The sequence below is a fragment of the Bactrocera neohumeralis genome, unplaced genomic scaffold (assembly GCF_024586455.1).
Source record: "Bactrocera neohumeralis isolate Rockhampton unplaced genomic scaffold, APGP_CSIRO_Bneo_wtdbg2-racon-allhic-juicebox.fasta_v2 cluster10, whole genome shotgun sequence".
Classification (NCBI taxonomy): Eukaryota; Metazoa; Arthropoda; class Insecta; order Diptera; family Tephritidae; genus Bactrocera; species Bactrocera neohumeralis.
Window position 1 is genome coordinate 19,794,089 of NW_026089623.1, and position 23,285 is coordinate 19,817,373.

General features: G+C 35.3%; 1 long non-coding RNA gene across 1 annotated transcript in view; it reads left to right on the forward strand.

Moving 5' to 3' along the window:
* The window catches only part of LOC126765501 (uncharacterized), a 29,389-nt gene that overhangs the window by 5,019 nt on the left and 1,085 nt on the right, over positions 1 to 23,285 (forward strand). The gene's annotated exons all lie outside the window — the stretch shown is intronic.

Consider the following 23,285-nt stretch of genomic DNA (forward strand, 5'->3'; position numbering starts at 1 on the left):
CGGCCTGCACAATCCAATATACAAACAAATGTTTGTTTTATATATTAAATGATCAATAATATTGATCTTTTCTTTCAGATATTATTATCATTTTATACAATTAATCTTTCTTTTTCTTTTAGATATTACAAATTCAATGTAATTATTATTTATTTTCAGGTATTAATAACATTTATTTTGTTCCAATCTTTTTTCAGATATGTGTCTCTTACAATCTTTTTTCAATCTTTTATTTTCAGGTATTTGTCTTTTACAATCTTTTTCCACTCTTTTATTTTCAGGTAATTTGTTTTTTACAATCTTTTTTCACTCTTTTATTTTCAGCTATTAATTATACTTTTCTTTAATTAATCTTTTTTCAGATGAAATTATTTTTTTAAATTAAATATATTTTTATTTACACAATGTTAGCGTTAATATATATAATTACAATAAATTACAATTTTATGTAAATATGTATCAAAAATAATAAAATTAATACTTTAAAAATTAAAAAGTTTTCTTTAAAATTTTAAGAAATTTTCAAAGCAGGAATAAAAAAAAATGCAGCCCTGCATCAGCTGTTTAAAATAAAACTCTGCATCAGCCGTCGATTGGGGATATTAGAGCATGACAGATATACTTTTTTATATGACACTGCTGAATGAGCACAATAAAGATGTATGATCACATGTACTTATACGTACCATTGTAGAAACAAACAAGTAACAAAAGAATCATATGGTCGTAAACAGCTGAGATCACCTGATCGAAAGAGTTGATTTTTCGGCACAGAGATTTAAATAAAAGGATTTAAAAATAGTAAAGAGATTGCAATATAGGCGCGAGTTATGTGTATTAAAACAACCGATTCCGATGAGTGATCAAAACTTAATGATTTATTGTAATTTTAGTTCGAGAGAATCGTAACAGTTATTGTAAAAAATAGGAAAATGTTGTCGGCAACTTAAGTGTAACATAATATACAATGTTTATAAACACAACTTTTGTAGACATGTTTACATACATAATTTCTCCATCGCCTAAATTTAAAACTCTCAAAAACAATTGCGTACACATTTGAATATGTCACCAACATAAACTTGAAACACTGTTCTACAAAAACAACAATTGTCTAAATTGCAGAAGCATCACAAGTCAATATGGCAACCAAATTGGTGAAGCCCAAATGTAGTAAATTTCACAAAAAAAACATTCATTCATAAACGCAGGCGCATCATATTCCACAAGCGAACTCGCTTCATTCATAAAAACAGACGCCGTAGCATCTCCCCGAGCATGCCTTTGCCAACAAGCGTCTTTACGCGACGATGGCAAAAGCTAAAAATCGTAACTTGAACATCTTCTGGTGTTTGTTCTAAGAAAGAAGTGAAAAAGTGGCAACATAGCTGTTGATGATTTATAATATTTATCAATTCTAAAATATTTTTCCGTGGCTCGCAAAAATCAGCGTCGATATGTATGCACGCTCATACAAAAACATACATATATACGCTAGCTTGTTGGCGAAGCTGTTCGAGCAGCAAGGGAAGTGGTAACAATCTGCGATCGTTTGTTAGTTTCTTTCGGCACAGCTCGGATTTTCTACCAACAACACAATGTTGTGGCCCTTTGTCGTTGTGTCAGTGTTTCGACAAAAGCATATTTCTATACTTAAACAAAATTACTTCAACCATTGTACAGATATTTCTTTCATGCATAACGAAAACATAATTAGGACAACGCAATAAACATAAGTGGTGTTGGTGGTAAGCGCTTGAAAAGTCAAGATGAGTACACAGGTTCGAATCTGGACAGAATTTATTTTTAATTTTTACCTTTTATTCTTCCATGAGAATAAATTGTAAAATAAGAATTTTTAATTTTTTTGTCACTTTTGTTGAGCTGCCGGCACTGTTGCAACATTTCTTCTAAGCAGTTGTGCCATCATGACGAGAAATAGTTTATGGGCAGCGATGCTTGTGCGGGAAGATGTGTTGATACGTATGTTGTTGCTGTTTTTGCTTCATTCGCAGTTTAAAACTATTTGAAGCCACATACACATACACGTGTTTCTTTGTTTGGCTGAAGTCATATTTATGTTGGTATGGTTGTGATAAAGAAGGAATTCTCTGCCCTGCCAACCACGGCTACCCTCATGAGTCAAATATTTCAATACAACTACACATTTTTTATCTATGCAGTAACATCAACGCACATTTTCGGGTTATTTTTGTTTAACTAAATGCCATGAAAAAAGTTTCTTTCATTTCTTGATTTATTTGAATGAGTGCGAAGGAGAAAACATAATTGTCAATAGTGACAAAAGAAAATTCCAAAAAGGGTGATAAAAAACGATTGAAAGACGCATGTCATTCGTGCTCGTACAACAAGAAGATAAGTAAGTGAATTTTATGTGATTTTTTTTAAATAATTTGCAAATAATTACTGCATTTGTTTTTATAGAATTGAAAATCAGAATGAATTGGAAATAGCAGCAGCAGCAATATCATCAGAAGCAGCAAATATCAACTGTTAAGTAAGTTTGTGAAAAAAAGTGTGTGTACTTTGAAATTGGACTGCGCAGTCCAATATAATACGCAAAAATAAATACATACATATGCATGTATTTTATGCGTTTAAGGCGGCCTGCACAATCCAATATACAAACAAATGTTTGTTTTATATATTAAATGATCAATAATATTGATCTTTTCTTTCAGATATTATTATCATTTTATACAATTAATCTTTCTTTTTCTTTTAGATATTACAAATTCAATGTAATTATTATTTATTTTCAGGTATTAATAACATTTATTTTGTTCCAATCTTTTTTCAGATATGTGTCTCTTACAATCTTTTTTCAATCTTTTATTTTCAGGTATTTGTCTTTTACAATCTTTTTCCACTCTTTTATTTTCAGGTAATTTGTTTTTTACAATCTTTTTTCACTCTTTTATTTTCAGCTATTAATTATACTTTTCTTTAATTAATCTTTTTTCAGATGAAATTATTTTTTTAAATTAAATATATTTTTATTTACACAATGTTAGCGTTAATATATATAATTACAATAAATTACAATTTTATGTAAATATGTATCAAAAATAATAAAATTAATACTTTAAAAATTAAAAAGTTTTCTTTAAAATTTTAAGAAATTTTCAAAGCAGGAATAAAAAAAATGCAGCCCTGCATCAGCTGTTTAAAATAAAACTCTGCATCAGCCGTCGATTGGGGATATTAGAGCATGACAGATATACTTTTTTATATGACACTGCTGAATGAGCACAATAAAGATGTATGATCACATGTACTTATACGTACCATTGTAGAAACAAACAAGTAACAAAAGAATCATATGGTCGTAAACAGCTGAGATCACCTGATCGAAAGAGTTGATTTTTCGGCACAGAGATTTAAATAAAAGGATTTAAAAATAGTAAAGAGATTGCAATATAGGCGCGAGTTATGTGTATTAAAACAACCGATTCCGATGAGTGATCAAAACTTAATGATTTATTGTAATTTTAGTTCGAGAGAATCGTAACAGTTATTGTAAAAAATAGGAAAATGTTGTCGGCAACTTAAGTGTAACATAATATACAATGTTTATAAACACAACTTTTGTAGACATGTTTACATACATAATTTCTCCATCGCCTAAATTTAAAACTCTCCTGAGTTTAATACTTATTTTAAATAAATTAAATGAGATTTTGATGTTTTCCTTCAAATCTCAGTTGTCTTTTTATGTTTGAACTATGAACATTTTGTAAATTATTAAATCTAAACTTAGGTTCATTTTTATGTCGTAAAGATTTATAGTTTTTGATATATCCTTCTTTCCTATTATCCATAAATATTTCTCTATTTTTATTTCTTTTTTTAAGATAATTTGTTTTAAATTTTAAAATATTTTCATAAATAAATTTTTTATTACAATTCCCATATTCAACATCGATTGGTTTATATCTTGTAACAGAATGATAGCTATTATTATAAAATTCTACGGCCTTCCTCATTTTATCTTTTATGCTTAATTCTTTGTTTTCAATATACAAAATTCTTATTTTTTCCGTTAATGTACTATGGAGTCGCTCAATGTCACTATTGCCTGTGTGGTTATTTGGCTTAACAAAATGTAAATCTATGTTTTCGGTTTTAAGAAAATCTTTTATATTAACGCTTTTGAACTCATTATCAATTATAATTTTATAAAAATTTCCTCTTTGGGATTTGTAACGTGATTATTACGATCTTCCAGATAAAAAGCTGTTGCAAATTTCGAAAAACGGTCTATAAAGGTTAAGAAATTGCATTTGGAATTTATATACACATCCATATGTACTATTTGCTTTGTGTCCGTCGGAATATCTGTAAATTTAAAGTTTTCTTTAATAGGGTTGCGATCGTATTTACATCTGCTACAAATATCGCAATTATTTATGATCGTCTTGCAGTAAATATACCTACTTTTCCAGTACCTATATGTTCTGTTAATAAATGTTCGAAATTTGTTTCTAAGTCAGCTGAATTAATAAATATTTTCTTTTTGTTATGTTTATATTCAAAGTCTTTGATTTTATCATCTGTAAGAATTATTTGCGTTTTAAAACGATTAACAACTGTGTTAAGAATGCCAATATGATTATGAGTATCTTCTTCCTGGGAATGTCTCGTCTCATGATCATCGGTATTATTATATAGAGAATCAGCTTGTTCAGTTGATGAGTTAAGTGTATGTATTTCATCGCATCCAATTCTACTCAAAAAGTCTGCAACATGATTATCTTGACCCTTTATGTAGTTAATGTTAATATTAAATTCGCTAAGTTTAATGAGCCATCTATACAATTTCGGATTTAGATCTTTTACATGTGATTTGACAAAAAGCCATCGCAGTGGTTGATGGTCAGAAAGAATGTCCAATTTAACACCAAATAAATAAGGTCGAAAGTAACCAGTAGCCCAAACAATTGCTAATAACTCTTTTTCAGTGGCAGAATAATTTTTTTCATGGTTATTTAGGGTTCTACTAGCGAAGCAAATTGGATGATTGTCTTGCTGCAAAACTGCACCCAGGGCATAGTTGCTAGCGTCTGTTATCAGTTGAAAACGTTTTTTAAAGTCGAGGTACTTGAGTACGGGAGATTCAGTTATTATTGTTTTAAGTTTTTCGAAAGCAGTGATGAAACTGGGATCATTAGGATTGACTTTAGCATCCTTTTTTAAAAATTTTATTAGTGGGTAAGCTACCTTTGAGTAGTCGCGAATAAATTTTCTGTAATATCCGGTAACACTCAGAAACGATTTGATCTGCTTCACATTTTTTGGTAGTTGCAGCTTTAAAATTCAATCAACTTTTGCCGGATTGGGTTTCACTCCTTCTGGGGTGAGTATGTGGCCTAAGAAAGGAGTTTCTTTTGCGAAAAATTTGCACTTATTAATTTGAATTTTTAAGTTTGAATATCTTAATTTGTTAAGAATATGCTTAATGTCGACGACATGCTCTTGTAAACTTGTGGAGAAAATTAAAATATCGTCAACATCGTAACAGTTATGGTAATAAGAATAAAAAGCTTAAAGAAAATAGGAAAATGTTGTCGGCAACTTAAGTGTAACATAATATACAATGTTTATAAACATAATTTTTGTAGACATGTTTACATACATAATTTGCGTGACCGATATGTTTTGGATGTTCGGTTCCCCAGGATGCCTATTTTCACCCATATAATATATACAATACTAAGCAAAACTTCTTGTAATAATTTAAATAAAAATCGATATATTCTTCACATATTTTTAATAAAAAAGAAAAGATTTACCAATATTTCGATACAATGAATAAATTTTTAATAATAACTTGGTAAATATAGTCTTTATGAATTTTAAAAATCGAAATATATTTGAAAATTTAACAAAAACGTACTTAAAATAATAAATTGGATAGCATAACACGGCAACACACTCGTGCCATTTCTAAGACATTTGACCGTTTTAGTAGTAGAATATTTTGGAAACCCTAACGAACTGCCTGGGCTTTTGCCCTGCGTCTTCCCTCATTCTATTGCATTCTTAATGTAATTTCTGTCATTCTATAAGCTTTCGCCTGCGTATGTATGGGTGTAAATTATAGGATTTATTACTTGTAGGTTTATACAATGATACGTACGTGTGAGGGGAAAGCAGGGTATAATCTTCACGCGGCCTATGACAAAATACACATGTTTACCCACATGTTACCCACTGATTATCTGGTTTTGTACCCACTCATGGTTGGCAGGGTGGTGCACATATGTACATTAGAGGTGTTCTACGTTATATGGAGATTTTTGAAATAGTGTTTTAAGTTAACAGAATGGGCTAATTTCTTTCCTTTTTATGTAAAAATGTTAAAAAAAATTTGGAGACAATCGGATGATGGGAAGGCGCGGAAACGTTTTAAAATTAAAAATTGTCTTCCTATAGGAAAAAACAAGTTTTATGTATTCAAGTATCAATTTTTTTTTAGTGTATTTATTAAATGAATATGTACGCTTTAATATGTCTAAACTAGCACGATATAAAGAATAAATTTAATAATATTTTGTTCTTATTGATTATTCATATAAAAAATTGTTGAAGACTTTTCTGCAGAATTGGATAATTTGTTTGACATTGCTCATAGAGATGCTTTACAAAACATGCGTATTAGCGAAGACAAGGAATTTTTGATTCTGCAAAGGCAAAAAGGTCGCCCTGGTAGCATGGCCGGTGCTGACATGGTATTGTATCGGCGACAAAACAGAGCAGATCACCGCATTGAGAAAGAAATGCCTAGAAAAAGGAAACATCAACAAATGTCGGAAGTGAATCGTAAGTTTATCAAATGAAATTAATTTTATTTATAGTGGTAATGGTCAATTTTAAAATGATATTGTGTAGTCGAACTCAAAGACGATTTTGGTATGGACTATGAAGAAGATATTGGTGACAGTGAGCCTGAAGTAGCGGAAACCAATGTGAAAAAAATACAAAACAAACTGCTTCAACTTGTATTAACAGGGGAAGAAAACATTTTATCACACCGCGATTGCTTTCAGCACTTGATAGCGCCAAAGTAAGCGATGGAAAGGCGATGCACATATCGTTCTACTCTCCCTAGACTGAGGGAAGAGCATCGCAGAAAAGAAACACAGAGGATTCAAGAGAGTTTTATTGACAAAGTATACCATGATTGAAAATATACGTATAGGTTATTTAAATACTAATAATATTCTATTCTAGCTAAGTTCCCTTTATACCGAGTTGTTGACGAGTGCTCTCAGAGAGCAGGAGTGCAAGCCGAGTAGAAAATCGTTCGGCTGTCTGTTGTGATTGCAGCTTCTCGACGTTCCTTATGTTTGCTGACGCGCGTTTTTTGCTGCACAGAGGCGGGTGCGAATTTTAGCTGCAACAAGATAGTGGTCCGAGTCGATGTTAGGACCTCGGAGCGCACGCACATCTAAAACACTGGAACGTGTCTTCCGAAATGATCGATCTGGTTGGTAGTTTTTCGATCCGGAGACAGCCAGGTAGCTTGATGAATCTTCTTATGCTGGAATCTAGTACTACAGATAACCATATCATTTCAAACTCCTTACGTACAGCTGCAACCGAAACCATTGGTTTTCGGAAAGTGCAAAAGAACAGCTGGTACGACGAGGATTGCGTGTCGCAGCGGAGAGAAAACAGGCTGCCTACCTCGCAACGTTACGATCGACCACTACACGTGCGGGATGGGATAGATACCGAGAGTTGAAGAGGGAAGCGAGACGCATTTGTAGACAGAAGAAGAAAGAGGCTGAAATGCGTGAGTACGAAGAGCTTGATAAGCTGGCCGACAGGGGTAATGCTCGAAAATTCTACGAAAAAATGCGGCGGCTTACGGAAGGTTTCAAGACCGGAGCGTATTCCTGTAGAACCCCCAAAGGTGATCTAGTTGATGCCCAGAGCATACTTAAATTATGGAGGGAACACTTCTCCAGCCTGCTGAATGGCAGTGAACGCACAACACCAGGAGAAGGAGAACCCGATTCCCCAATCGATGACGATGGAGCAGACGTTCCATTACCCGACCATGAAGAAGTTCGAATAGCAATTGCCCGCCTGAAGAACAACAAAGCGGCAGGGGCCGACGGATTGCCGGCCGAGCTATTCAAACACGGCGGCGAAGAACTGATAAGGTGCATGCATCAGCTTCTTTGTAAAATATGGTCGGACGAAAGCATGCCCAACGATTGGAATTTAAGTGTGCTATGCCCAATCCATAAAAAAGGAGACCCCACAATCTGCGCCGTGGGATTAGCCTCCTCAACATCGCATATAAGGTTCTATCGAGCGTATTGTGATTAAAGCCCACCGTCAACAAACTGACTGGTCCTTGTCAGTGTGGCTTCAGACCTGGCAAATCAACAACCGACCAGATATTCACCATGCGCCAAATCTTGGAAAAGACCCGTGAAAAGAGAATCGACACACACCACCTCTTCGTCGATTTCAAAGCTGCTTTCGACAGCACGAAAAGGAGCTGCCTTTATGCCGCGATGTCTGAATTTGGTATCCCCGCAAAACTAATACGGCTGTGTAAACTGACGTTGAGTAACACCAAAAGCTCCGTCAGGATCGGGAAGGACCTCTCCGAGCCGTTCGATACCAAACGAGGTTTCAGACAAGGCGATTCCCTATCGTGCGACTTTTTCAACCTGCTTTTGGAGAAAATAGTTCGAGCCGCAGAACTAAATAGAGAAGGTACCATCTTCTATAAGAGTGTACAGCTGTTGGCGTATGCCGATGATATTGATATCATCGGCCTCAACACCCGCGCCGTTAGTTCTGCTTTCTCCAGGCTGGACAAGGAAGCACAGAAAATGGGTCTGGTAGTGAACGAGGGCAAGACGAAGTATCTCCTGTCATCAAACAAACAGTCGTCGCATTCGCGACTTGGCACTCACGTCACTGTTGACAGTCATAACTTTGAAGTCGTAGATAATTTCGTCTATCTTGGAACCAGCGTAAACACCACCAACAATGTCAGCCTAGAAATCCAACGCAGGATAACTCTTGCCAACAGGTGCTACTTCGGACTGAGTAGGCAATTGAGAAGCAAAGTCCTCTCTCGACAAACAAAAACCAAACTCTATAAGTCACTCATAATTCCCGTCCTGCTGTATGGTGCAGAGTCTTGGACGATGTCAACAACGGATGAGTCGACGTTGCGAGTTTTCGAGAGAAAAGTTCTGCGAAAGATTTATGGTCCTTTGCGCGTTAGCCACGGCGAATACCGCATTCGATGGAACGATGAGCTGTACGAGATATACGACGACATCGACATAGTTCAGCGAATTAAAAGACAGCGGCTACGCTGGCTAGGTCATGTTGTCCGGATGGACGAAAACACTCCAGCTCTGAAAATATTCGACGCAGTACCCGCCGGGGGAAGCAGAGGAAGAGGAAGACCTCCACTCCGTTGGAAGGACCAAGTGGAGAAGGACCTGGCTTCGCTTGGAATATCCAATTGGCGCCACGTAGCGAGAAGAAGAAGCGACTGGCGCGCTGTTGTTAACTCGGCTATAATCGCTTAAGCGGTTTCTACGCCAATTAAGAAGAAGAAGCTAAGTGATACACAAGCAATGGTCGTCCACTGGGATGGTAAAGTATTGCCAGATCTAATTGGAAAAATAAAAGTTGAGCGAATTGCAGTGCTTGTTAGTTATAATGGCGAATCCAAATTTCTAGGCGCTCCAAAACTTATATCTGCCACTGGTGAAAATATAGCTACAGCCGTTTTTGATACACTTAGTAAATGGAATATTTTAGATCGCGTAGAAGGCATGTCTTTGGACACCACGTCCACTAATACTGGTCCAATGAATGGAGCATGCGCTCAATTGCAACGCATGTTAGGAAGAAATTTGTTGACGTTACCATGCCGTCACCACATTCTTGAAATATACTTGCGTAGTGTATTCGACCTGCATTTCAAAGTGACTCAAGCACCAGAAGTCTCAATTTTCGAGAGATTCGCCAAAGCCTGGCCAAATATTGACACTTCATCATTTAAGAGTGGGCTCGACTGTGAAGATATAAAATCTCATATAAGTCTGCAATGACATCAAACTATTTTGTCATTCACAATTACAAAAGCTTTTGTTCGTGCTGACTACGAAGAATTTTTACGTCTAGTACTTACATTTCTTGGTGACAATGGTGGTAAATTTAAAACACCCGGAGTTACAAGTCATGCACGTTGGATGTCAAAGGGAATATATTCCTTGAAAATATATCTTTTTCGTGATCAATTTCACTTGAGTAAAGCTGAATTAAAAGGTTTAAGTCACATTTGCGTTTTTTTAGTGCGTTTATATACATATAAAAGCTTGGTACAAATGCTCTAATGCAATTGCCTCTCCCCTGCATGATTTAAACTTTGTAAAAGAATGTATTAATTATGAAATAGTGAACCCAAGTATTTCTTCGGAATTGCTGAGAAAAATGCAACAACACATGTGGTATTTGTCAGAGGAAAACTTCCCAATGGCTTTCTTTGATTTCAATGTTTCTGTAGATGTTAAGAAAAAAATGGTAAAACATTTAAAATCAGAAGAGCCAACTAATAAACTACAAAACAATCGCAAAATAAAAAAATTAAGTGACATACGCAATTCGGATTTAAGCGAATTTGTATCCAAAAGAACTTTAACATTTTTTATGAAGTACAAGTTGTCAACCAACTTTTTGCATTTGGATCCAGAGTCTTGGGAAACAAACGAGGAATTCCAATGGTCGCACAATATGCCACAAATTGATTGTTACTAATGATACAGCGGAAAGAGGTATTAAATTTATAAAGGATTTCAATACTATTCTTACAAATAAAGCAGAAGAAAAGCAGTTCCTCCTTCAAGTTGTTTTGATTTACAACGGTCAAAGTGTACGGTCAACAATCGAGTGTGCTCCTCAATTTGTGTTAACTTACGTGAATTCCAGGCTGTGAAAGCTTGCAGGCAGATTCGCTGGAGATCCTCATCATCGTTGGCACCTCGTGTGCAACAATTTGCTTGGTGCATTGGTGTTTGGAATCCATACATGTTTGATTGTAAAAACTTACAATTATAAAACAAAAAAAAAAAAAACACTCAATTAATTTTTGCGGAAAAATTCTCCTTCGCATATTTGAAGTGCTTATCAGCTGTTTCTGTCACACGGCAAACCATCTGTCTACGCAGAGTTGTAAGTGGGCAGGATCATTTCTACATTTACAGTCGGTAAAGCAGTTGATAAGGCAGTTCATATAACTTAACGTAATCTGTGAACGTTAAACATAAACAAACACTGCACGTAAAGTGTTTCTTAATATAATAATAAAAAAAAATAAAAATAAAAAAGTAAACAAATAAAATAAAAAATATAAAAAATATACAAAAATAAATAAAAAAAAAAAAATATAAAAAAAACATACTAAATGATAACATCATGAGCCAAAGCGATATCCGTGCCCAGAGACAACGAGAACAAGATGCACGCCGGCTCTCCGTCCAGCGCAACAATGCATACTTTTCGATCAGGTCTCAGAGTGACAGTGAAAGCGTAAAATCAAACTCATCGTCCACCCTTCAACCCACTACAAATTTAAAAGTCCGATCTTCCTCAATGTCAACGATTCCAACTTCAGAGCTCGTTATGCCTGATGATGTTGTACAAGTTAAGGTCGGTGCATGCTCTGACTCCGGCAACAAAAGCAAAGCGCAAGATAAGAAAACCCAAACACCTAAAAAAGTGGCTATACAGACCGGAATGGATCGATACATTACCATCAAGCGTAAGCTTAGTCCGCAAAACTCAACAAACGCTAAGCAAAAAATAAACCGTGGAAATGCATCTGAGCCATCAAGCACAAATCGATTTGCGCTTTTAAGTGACAACGTTGACGGTGAGAGTAACAAAACTCCTGAAAGTCTTACAAAGGTCACTAACACTAAACCACCGCCAATATACGTATGAGAGGAAAACTCTGGCGCTCTCGTTAAAATATTTACTGAACTTATCGGCAATAATAACTTTCATATAGTTCCGCTGTCGAAGGGAAACATTCGAGACACGAAAGTTCAAATATGTATACTCCGAACAGAACTTTCGTACGTTGTCAAAATACCTAAATGAGAAAAAGATTAAATTCTACACTTATCAGCTTAAAAGTGAGAAGGGCCTGCAAGTTGTTATTAAAGGTATATTTTTAATAAAAAGAAAATCCCACAGCCTATGTTCAAAGTTGAGATAGAAACAGAAAACAAACAACTTGGAAAAAATTGTGTGCACCCCATTTACAAACTACAATATTTGCTACATCGTAGGATCTCTGTGGAGGAACCGCATAAAAGAAATGGGCCTGTACAATGCACAAATTGCCAAGAGTATGGTCACACCAGGTCTTACTACACACTTCGCGCAGTATGTGTAGCTTGTGGAGAGTTACATGATTCTTCCACTTGCACGTCAAACAAAAAAGACCCAAATGCAAAAAAGTATGGAAACTGCGGTGAAAACCACACTGCAAACTACAGAGGATGTCCAGTCTACAAGGAGCTAAAACATCGGATCAACCAATGTGTAGTCTCCGAACGCAATCATAATGTACCGAAGTTTGTGTTCTCCAATGTGAATCCGCTGACAGCTCCATCCAAAACAGTCACGGGCGTATCGTTTGCAAACGTCCTAAAATCAGGCCTAGGAAAACCCACAACAACAGCAACAGCGAGTCCTATTGAGCCGCAAGAACGGCAGCCCCACGTTCAATCAGGTAATCAATCGAATATCGAAGCAATGATAGCGTCAATGCAACATAGCATGATGAACTTCATAACATTCATGCAGAACACAATGCAAGAACTCATGCGAAATCAAAACACATTGCTGCAACTGCTTGCTAACCAAAATTCAAAATAATGAGCTCGTTTAAAATTGAATTTGAATTTTAAGGACAGGTCTAATGTACATACATATGTACATGTGTACATATACATTTGATGTTTTGTGCGTTTTGTTTTTAGCTACTTAGCTCTAATATTTTTCACAGGCGTATGAATATTTGTAAGTAAATACATATGTATGTATGTATTATGCTTCGAAAGCATGCGTGCGTATGCCATAGAATTGGTATTTAAAGTTTTTACCATTTCTCTGAAAAAAAAAAATGGTTCTATCATACAAGATAATCACGCATATGTGACTCAGAGAATGCTCCTTTACATTCTTTGTGTGACTTTGTATATTTTTCTTCAAAGCATTTCTCTTTATTCATTATCCCATGAATTCAGTCGTTTTACATTTATTTCTGCCAGAGAACGTGCTCATTTCTGCTAAATAGCAGCGAGAATGGTGAAATTCCGTATTACAATTAGTGGTTGTACAGTTTATTTCAGACTGACTGATAAATTCTAATGTGCACATATATGTACATATATAAGAGAAACTTATTGCTCGCAGGCAACGGGATTTTACAGTTACGAATATTGCGTTGTATATAACTACATATGTATGTAAATGTCTTCAGTATTTCTAACACTCCTTCTCAACGCAATATGTCATTAGACAATTAAAAGTTAACATTTTTCATTTTAATATATACCATACGCGCATGGTACTTCGAATCTTTTTGAATATTTTTGTTGCATGACCATCACTCAAACCCATCTCGTTCATGAGTTTGCGGATATACGCCGCTTCTTTAGCAGCCGTTGACAAAGCTATGTACTCCGCTTCAGTGCTGCTTAAGGCCACAACGCCCTGTTTCTTCGATTCCCATGAGATCACTGCTCCCGCTGCAAGAAATGACCAGTCGCTATACGATTTTCGATCTATGCAATCTCCAGCCCAATCAGCATCAACATAACGTTCGATGGGTTTTCCAGTTCGTTGGTAATGCAGACCCAGCTCAGCAGTGCCCTTAAGGTATCGCAAAACTTGCTTGGCACCCACTTCATGTTCCTTATGAGGATTTGCACTACGTTATGAAAGCTTCGTAACAGAATGTAAAATATCTGGCCGGGTTGTTATGGCTAGATAAATCAGCGAACCTATCAGGGATTGATATCATAACTGGTTCGCTCGCGGACACTCATCATTGTCACACTTAACCTGGAATCCTGCGCTCAACGGAATGACATTCGGCTTGCAGTCACTCAGACCATACTCGTGTAGTAGATTCCCAATATATTGTTTGTGACCAACAGAAACGTTGCCAGTTACTCCTTCTCTTTCTATTTCCATACCAAGGAAATGCTTCAGCTGACCGCCATCGAATACGTTTGCTATTGACGCCTTCACTTTGTTGAGTACTTTCATAGATGTGCTGGCAACAATCAAGTCGTCAACATAGACAATGACCATGCTGAAGTCCTTGCTACTACGGAGTGTGTACAGACACGGTTCACTAGCACATGAAACGAGTCCAATGTTCAGGAGCACTTGATTCAGTTTTGTGTTCCATTCACGACCACTTTGCTTTAGGCCGTATAAAGATTTCTGAAGCTTGAACACACTCCCAGGATTTTCTTTGTCTTCAAATCCCTCGGGTTGTCTCATGTACACCACATCTCGCAGTTCACTGTTGAGGTAAGCAGATGACACATCTATTTGGTGCATATACATACCTTTCTCAACCGCTATGGCAATTGCTAGACGTATTGTTGAATACCGTGCCACAGGAGAGAACGTTTCAGTATAGTTGACACCGAATCTCTGGCCACAGCCTTTGGCCACTAGACGAGACTTAAAACGAGCGATGTTGCCATGCTTGTCACGCTTTACTGCAAAAACCCATTTACAACCGATCGCCTTTCCGCCCTCAGGAAGAACCACCAATGACCACGTTTTATTGGCCTTTAGGCTGTCCATCTCCGTCTGCATCGATGCCTTCCACTGACTGGCATGATCAGAACTTAAGGCCGAAGTTACTGTTTACTGTTTTTCCTGTACTCGGATCGTATAAACAGTATGCCTTTGCTGACTCTGAGTAGCCAACCATCACACGTGCCTCGCCTTTCGGGAGAAACTTCCTGCTATGCTTCTTGTTCAGAACTATAGCTTTGATCCCGAATTCTCTCAGATGGTTCACTGTTGGCTTTTTGCCAGACCACGACTCGAATGGTGTCATGTCCTTTAAAGCAGATGTTTCCGAACGGTTTCTTAGGTATGCAGCCGTGTTAATAGCTTCTGCCCAGAAGCCCTAATCCAGACCAGCGTGTAGAATCATACTGCGCGCCATCTCAACCAATGTTCTGTTCGCGCGCTCAGCTACACCATTTTGTTGAGGTGTGTGCGGTACAGTAAGCTGTCTTTTAATGCCATTGCTTGTCAGGAGCAGGCCAAACGCGTCACTCAAATACTCCCGACCGTTGTCGCTTCTCAGACACTTTATTTTTTTTCCAGTCTGCTTCTCAGCGAACGCCTTAAACACTTTAAATTTTTCCAAAACTTCGTCCCGAGATTTCAAGAAACTTACATACGTGTATCGCGATTTATCATCGATGAATGTTACAAAATACCGCGCTCCTCCTTGTGAGGATTTATTCATTGGTCCACAAATGTCTGTATGCACCAGATCCAATACGTCTTTCGAGCGATTTTTAGTTTTCTTTGGAAATGGTTTTACGCATATTTTACACTTTGCACAGGTTTCACATAGTATATGATCATTTAAATTACTGTAAACTTTTGATGTTTCTAAACCATGCACCAGTTTTTTATTAATCATTTTGTTTAGACTACCAAAGTTCGAATGTCCAAACCTATTGTGCCATTTCATTATATCAGTCAGATCAGACTGTGCACACTGTGCATCAAACACAGTATCTTCCTTGTTTTTTACGATACGACCGCAAACTACGCCCCATAGCTCTGCATGTATGACCACACTTTTCATCTGTACGACCCACGCGCTGTAATTGGTGTCGTCCAGCTTTTCAATAGAGTGCATAACGGAATTCATTTTGCCTTCTAACACGAAATTTCACTTAATCACTTTAAGTTCTTAGTTTTTTAGTTTTTTTCGTTTAATTTTGCTCGAGCGTAACAAAAACTGAAAATTAATTTTTTGCAAATCAAAATTAACGCTTAACACCGCACACAAAATCTCATACGCAAACTTTTTCACTTGTACTAAGTATATTCAAATGTTTTTGCCACACGATTTTTTTCAAGGCTAGCCTGGGCCCATAACCTATTGGTTGTACAGTTTATTTCAGACTGACTGATAAATTCTAATGTGCACATATATGTACATATATAAGAGAAACTTATTGCTCGCAGGCAACGGGATTTTACAGTTACGAATATTGCGTTGTATATAAGTACATATGTATGTAAATGTCTTCAGTATTTCTAACAACAATCTTATAAGTTCTGTTAGCCGTCCAATCGATCATCATACAGAATTCAATTTGCACCTTCTCTATGTTTTATGTTCTCTGGTTGAACTCTGGCCAACTCGATAAAATACATTCCGTAGCTAACAGATGGCGCTAATTTCGAAATCATTGAAACCGCAAAATCGAAAATATTTGTCGAAATCTATCCGTTGACCACTGAACTGCGTAAATTGACAAAAATGGAGCATTTGTAAGTATTTATGTAAAAGAATACCTGAGAACGCATTAAATTATGTTTTAAATGTGTAATTTAGAGAGAAGAAACAAAAACACACCAAAAAAAACCAACCAACAAATTCAAATCACTCATATCCCATATGTGAGAATCATGACTACTGCCGGGATACTTAGCACAAACGTATCGTATTTGCATCTTGTGGTCGTACGAAAAACATATACATACATACATATGTATATGGAATACTGAGTGAAAAGTTAATTTTGAAAAAGCCTAACCACCATAACATTCACACTTGAGAATCCTTTCCGATGAGTATCTCTTGACGGTGCCATTATCTTTACGTGCGTTCCATCAACTGCCATTGCCACACCAGGAATTTTTGATTTTCCAAACAAATATGTTTTTGCTTCTAATTCCCCGCTGGCGGTCAAATCAATGGAAATCCATATTCAACATAGCCTGTACTCAAGAATGTTGAGTACTTCATCTAATACAACACAAAATGTCGATTGGGCCATATTTATATTGAAGTCCTTTCCAATACAATGTTGATAACTGCCTGTGGCTAATACCATATTCAGACCGACACTTAATCGCACGATTTCGGCTGTTGAGTGGTTTGTCCCACTAATCTTATAAATTTATCAAGATTTCGCCATACAAAAATGACAGTTCAAAACCACTTCATCGGAGTGATTTGAAACTGATCCACGCTAAATCTCTCTGTGCGACTCTGATTTTGCGCCATCTACTTGGCAGCATTAGAAATCTATTACATTATCACAGCTGATTTAGACACTACAAAAAGGAAAAAATGTAAACAAACAAATTTTTATTAGAGCAATGAATTTAATTTCTGCTGAAAATCGACTTCTCAAATGATAAAATGCGTCCATTATTTCCATTATATGGAAAATATTTAAAAGACTACGGCTTTTACTACAAAATATTATATGACAATGTTTTCTTTCAAAATGTATATAAATGCCCTTCTAAAAAATGTATGTTATTATATATTAGGAAATATAATACATTTGAAAGAGCTAGTCCCTATAAAAAGCAGGAAATTTGCGCAATGAAATTCAGTGACATGAAAGAAATAAACTTTCTTTAAACACGAAGTTAATTATTAAGACAGATTATAGACATATCTATTCGAAGATGTAAGAAACAAATAAATGAAATATTAGAAAATAATATAATATAATTACAGAAAACAATTCTGCTTACAACACTCCTTTGTGGGTAAATCCCAAAACAGCAGATAAATCCGGAAATAATAAATGGCGCATTGAGATCAATTACCGAAAGTTAAACGAAATTACCGTTAGTGATAAATTTCCCATAACCAACATCGATGTTATCATGGATAAATTAGGAAGGAATTAGGAACTGGTGGATGAAAATGACATTAAGGAAACTGCAATTTTTACACCGTTAGGGCATTATAAATTCTTAAGAATGCCATTTGGTTTCCAAATTGCTCCATCGACATTCCAACGTCTCACAAATTCAGTTTTTCGAAATTTTATAAATAAAATATGCGTTGTTTATTTAGATTGCATCTTGATCTTTAGTACCTCTTTGTCAGAGCACTTAGAAAATATTTAAAAAATTTCAAAATTTAAGGTAATCCAAGATGCATTTTCTGAAAAAAATAAACAGACTTTCTAAGTAATTTATCAACCCTTGAAGGGATAAAACCAAACCCAAATAAGATTGAAGCCATACGAATATAAAGTCACCCACTTCGCAAAAATAATTGAAATTCATAAATGACTTTTCTAAAAGAATTTACCCGATGGTCGCCTATCAAAAAAAATATGCAAAAATTACCCTTAATAATAATAAATAAATAAATAAATTTAAAGTAATATAACTGTGTTCGAAAAGTTAAAAGACATTATTACAAATCCTCCCATTTTAAGATATCCTGTTTTTAACAAAAGGTTTAAATTAATAACTGACGCTAGTAACTATTGTAGCAGTTCTCACACAAGATGGACATCTAATTTTATACGGTTCGGGAACATTAAACACTCACGAAAAAAACTACTCAACAGTTGTTAGCGATAATGTGGGCTGTAAAGTATTACAGAACTTATTTATACGGAAGCAGTTCGTTCTAAAAACAGATATTTAAGCTCTTAAGTGATTGCAGAAGAAAAATTGTGATAGTAACGAAATAAATTTAGTTCATTTAAAAATTTGAGAACCAAATGCTAAAATTTAAAGATGTTAACGCTGCAGAGCAGCATAAGATCCAAAAGATCCAATCATAACCCAAATGTGTAAAGCCGTATGTTCTACAATAATTCGTATCACACCACAATAAAAGCTACACCTTTAAATGTTCAGAATTACAAAATCGAGCATAAAATAACTAAAAACCGATAGAAGAAGCAAAATTGAAAATTATTTCAAAACACGACACCAAAAAGGAAACCTATTTAGAAACCAGAGGCGAAGGTTTTATTAGTAATTATAGAATTATAAGACACAAAGAAAAGTCAAAATTTATCAAAGAAAACTTAAAAAACATTTATACAATGACGAAAATGACACCCGAGCTCTAATGACGGTTAACCTTATGTTAGAGAAACTTTAACTTTTAACAATATACCATATCTCAGCGTAGTAAAAAAGTAGTAAAAAAATATTTCCACATAATTATTAATGTAAAAGTTAAAATCCATTACTTCAAAGAAATTTAATAGAAATGAGAGAGATGAGATTAGATAGTAGAAGACGATACCAAAACATATAACATATTGTTTTCAAAATATTCTAAATGAAAAACAGATCGATTTTTATAAATTAAATTTGACTCGAATAGGTTTAGGGATCTATAACAACGATAACTCATTTGAATACGAGTTGTATGTTAAAGTGTACGGTCAACAGCTAAGTGTGTTCCTCAATTTATTTTAATTTACGTGCAATCCAGGCTGCGAAAATTTGCAGGCTGATTCACCGGATGTCCTTATATCGCTGACACCACGCGGCACATCAATTTAATCGAAATAATTTACATTAATATCTAAAAACCATATTCAATTTATCACATAAACGTTTGGAAATTTTAAACTATAGAAAATAGAAACATCAAACAATGAATTGAAAAATAAAAATGCGACACTTAAACTCAAAAATGAAAACTTGGGGAAATCGCTAAACAAATATACTAACGAAACGTCTTCTTCTCCATCAAAATCGACTTTTGTAGCAGAAATAGACGAAGAAGAGCTGGAAAATGAAACAAATTGGCTATTAAAAAAGAAAAAAAGTAGGGAAAGTAAAAAACGCAAAGCAGATTCTTCACCGGATGTAACGCTGAAGTCTCTGAGTCCGGAAAACACAGCAGAAGATAAAAAAGCTATAAAAATAAGTCATCGGACCTTTGATGCGTTCCTTGATAACTGCGGAAGCTAAGAAATACTTACACACTTAAGCTCACTGGCCCAAGTTCATGTCAAATAAACCTTGCAGATAGTTCAGATTACAGAATACTCACAAGGAAATTAAACGAATCGCAAATTTCTTGGTACTTGTACGAGGACAAGCAGTCGCATGATATACTCGTAATGGTAAAAGACCTTCCTCACTCATCTGAGCCTGAAAGCATTGTCACAGATCTTCAGAAGCAAGGTTTTAAAGTTTCGAAGGTCATAAATAAACTTCAATATAACACAAAAAATCCATTACATACAACATCAAGAAAATTTACGAAATTAAGCATATTTTAAATTCTGTCGTCAAACTCGAGCCTATCAAGCCATCGAATCTTGTGCCGCAATATAAGTCCTGTCAGGTATTCGGTCACACCAGGAATTATTGTTGTAAACCACCAAGGTCTGTGAAGTGCGCCGGAAATCATACTACTCTTAACTGTACAAAACCTGCGACCCTGCGAACTATAGGGGATGTGAAGTGGCAAAAGAATTTTAAAAAATTAGAAGCGTGACCGAAAAAAATAAAGAGCATAACCAACAACCAAAACGCTTAAGTACAACCGCTTATACTGCTCCTCAGAAGGAAGTTACTAATATAAGTCAGCAATCTGGAAACCCCTCATTTGCCAGCATATGTATTCAAACCAAACAAAGCTAGAAGAGCAAAATAAACTTACCCACGAACGACTTACTTAACTAGAGCAAAAAGAAAGTAACGCGCAAAATGAAACCGGTAAAAGTTATGACATGGGATGCAAATGGCTTACTCAAACGTAGCAAAGAATTAGAGACATCCCTCTATGTTGAAAAAATTGATATTTGCCTTATATCAAAAACCCATTTTACAAATGAGACTTTCGTTAAATTCAAAAACTACAAGACGTATTGCTCGAACCACCCAAATAACAATGCGAGAGGGGGGAGTGCCATAATTATCAGAGATAATATTCCCCACTACGAAGAAATTAATATAAGTATCCCAGAATACCAAACCACGACCATTTCGGTTGAAACTAGTTTCGGAAAAATGAGTATTACCGCAATATATAGCCCACCTAGACACAGTATTACAATGGACTTGTACACAGAACTTATACTAAAATACCACGGGAACTTCATAATGGGTGGTGATTTTAACGCAAAACACTCCCAATGGGATTCAAGAGTTACGACACCGAAGGGAAGAGAGCTATTTAAAGCTGATATGGGCACTGGATGCGACTTCATGTCTACTGGCAAGCCGACATACTGGCCTCCCGACACAAGAAAACTACCTGACATCACTCGACAAATATCCAAGACCTTCATTGCCATGGAAAATGGATTGGACTTAAATTCTTACCACTCGCCATTATATCTAACCCTAAATGGCCATCAAAAGAAATCGACACTCCGCCTTATCTTTCTAATAGACATACGGATTGGGAGTATTTCAAAATTATGGTCGACAAAAATATTGATGTTAAAGTAAATATAACAACTCAAGATATTTTAGAAGATGAAGTTCATATATTTACGAAAAATATTCAAGAATCGGCTTGGAAAAACCTAAACAAAAAAGCTTTTATACTAAATATCCATCAGACATTTTAGATCTCATAAATAAAAAGAGAAAACTACGTAAAAAATGGCAAATTACGCGTTTTCCTCAATACAAATCAGAATTGAACAATTTAACTAAGGTTCTCAGTACAAAAATAAAGTTATTTACAAATAAAAATATTTCCAATTATATTGAGAAATTAAAGCCAAACAAACATTCGGATTATTTCCTTTGGAAAGCTGTAAAAATGCGAAGAAACAGATTTTGGGCCAAAAGCGACGAATAAATAGCGGAAGTTTTTTCAGAGAAACTAACTAAAACGTTTAGTCCCTTTGTGTTCCATGGAACTTTACCGCAGCTGGAAGGATCGCAATACGTTGGAGAAATCCAACCAGCATCAATTAAAGAAGTAGAAAATATCAAAAAAAAAGCCAAAAAAGCTCCCGGCTTCGACTTGCCGACTTCTGATGTAAGAAAAACTTACATCGATAATAAACGCTTGCTTAGATCTTAGATGCGTCCCATTCTGCACAATCGCCACATGTGCAGATGGTACCTGCATCATTACTACCGGTAAAAATCAATCTGAGTTGTCGAACAGAATGCAGTCTTCAATCAACCAAATTGTAAAATGGACACAAAAATGGAACATTGCTCTAAACGAGTTGAAGTCTATACATATAAACTTCACTAACAAAAGTGCTACGTATATCCCCTTACATATTGGAAATGCTCCACCTCAGCGAAATATCTTGGTTTGACCAGAGAACGTTAAGTCAGAGAACTTAAAACATAGAGAAGGTGCAGGTTCGATGTCGAACAATTTATAAGATTGGAGTAAGGAATTCACCTCACAACTTCAGAATTCACGATGTTAATGTTAACATTTTTAACAGTTCTCTCACATACTCAAACAGAGAATATGAAAAGAAGTAAATATATGTATTTTCGGCATATAATGGCATGGCATATATGCCCAAGCAGAGAATATGAAGAGACAGAAAGAAGAATTTCGTTTTGCTTTTCGTTTATATTTTATTCCATTTTGACAGCGAAAAATGTGTACAAAATACACCTCTCACATAGAGCACATAAACAAATTTTTTATGTTCTTGTCTCACATGCCGAAGAATATGAAGAGACATAAATATACATATGTATGCATGCCCATGGTGATACTCCCAAACAGAGAATATTGAAGAAAAATAGTATATTTGATATTCCATAGGAAAGGTATGTATGAATGTATGGAAATATGTATGTATATAGAACTTTTATTCATTATTTGTCAATTTAATTTTATTTTATAATAATTCATTTTAAATAAATAAAAGCTTTACCTAACATCATTATGATATTTTCATGATTCATGTTAGCTTTCAACCAGGGAATTCCTTTCATACGCAATGTACGAATGTAAGGAATTTCGTTTTGCCGTCGGCATTTCTATTTCTCATACTTCAATTTTTGCGTTCAATCAAGGAATTGCTTGTATGTATGTGCAATGTATGCCTTTGCGTTTTGCCGTCGGCATTTTCATATTGACATGTAAAAGTAATTATGTATTTCTTTGTTTCGTTTTGGCCCAATTTTGTATATTAAGACAAGTGTCAATAATTGCGCCAAAATCAAATAAATATCTATTTACATATCACTTACCAGGGAACCTGTAAAAA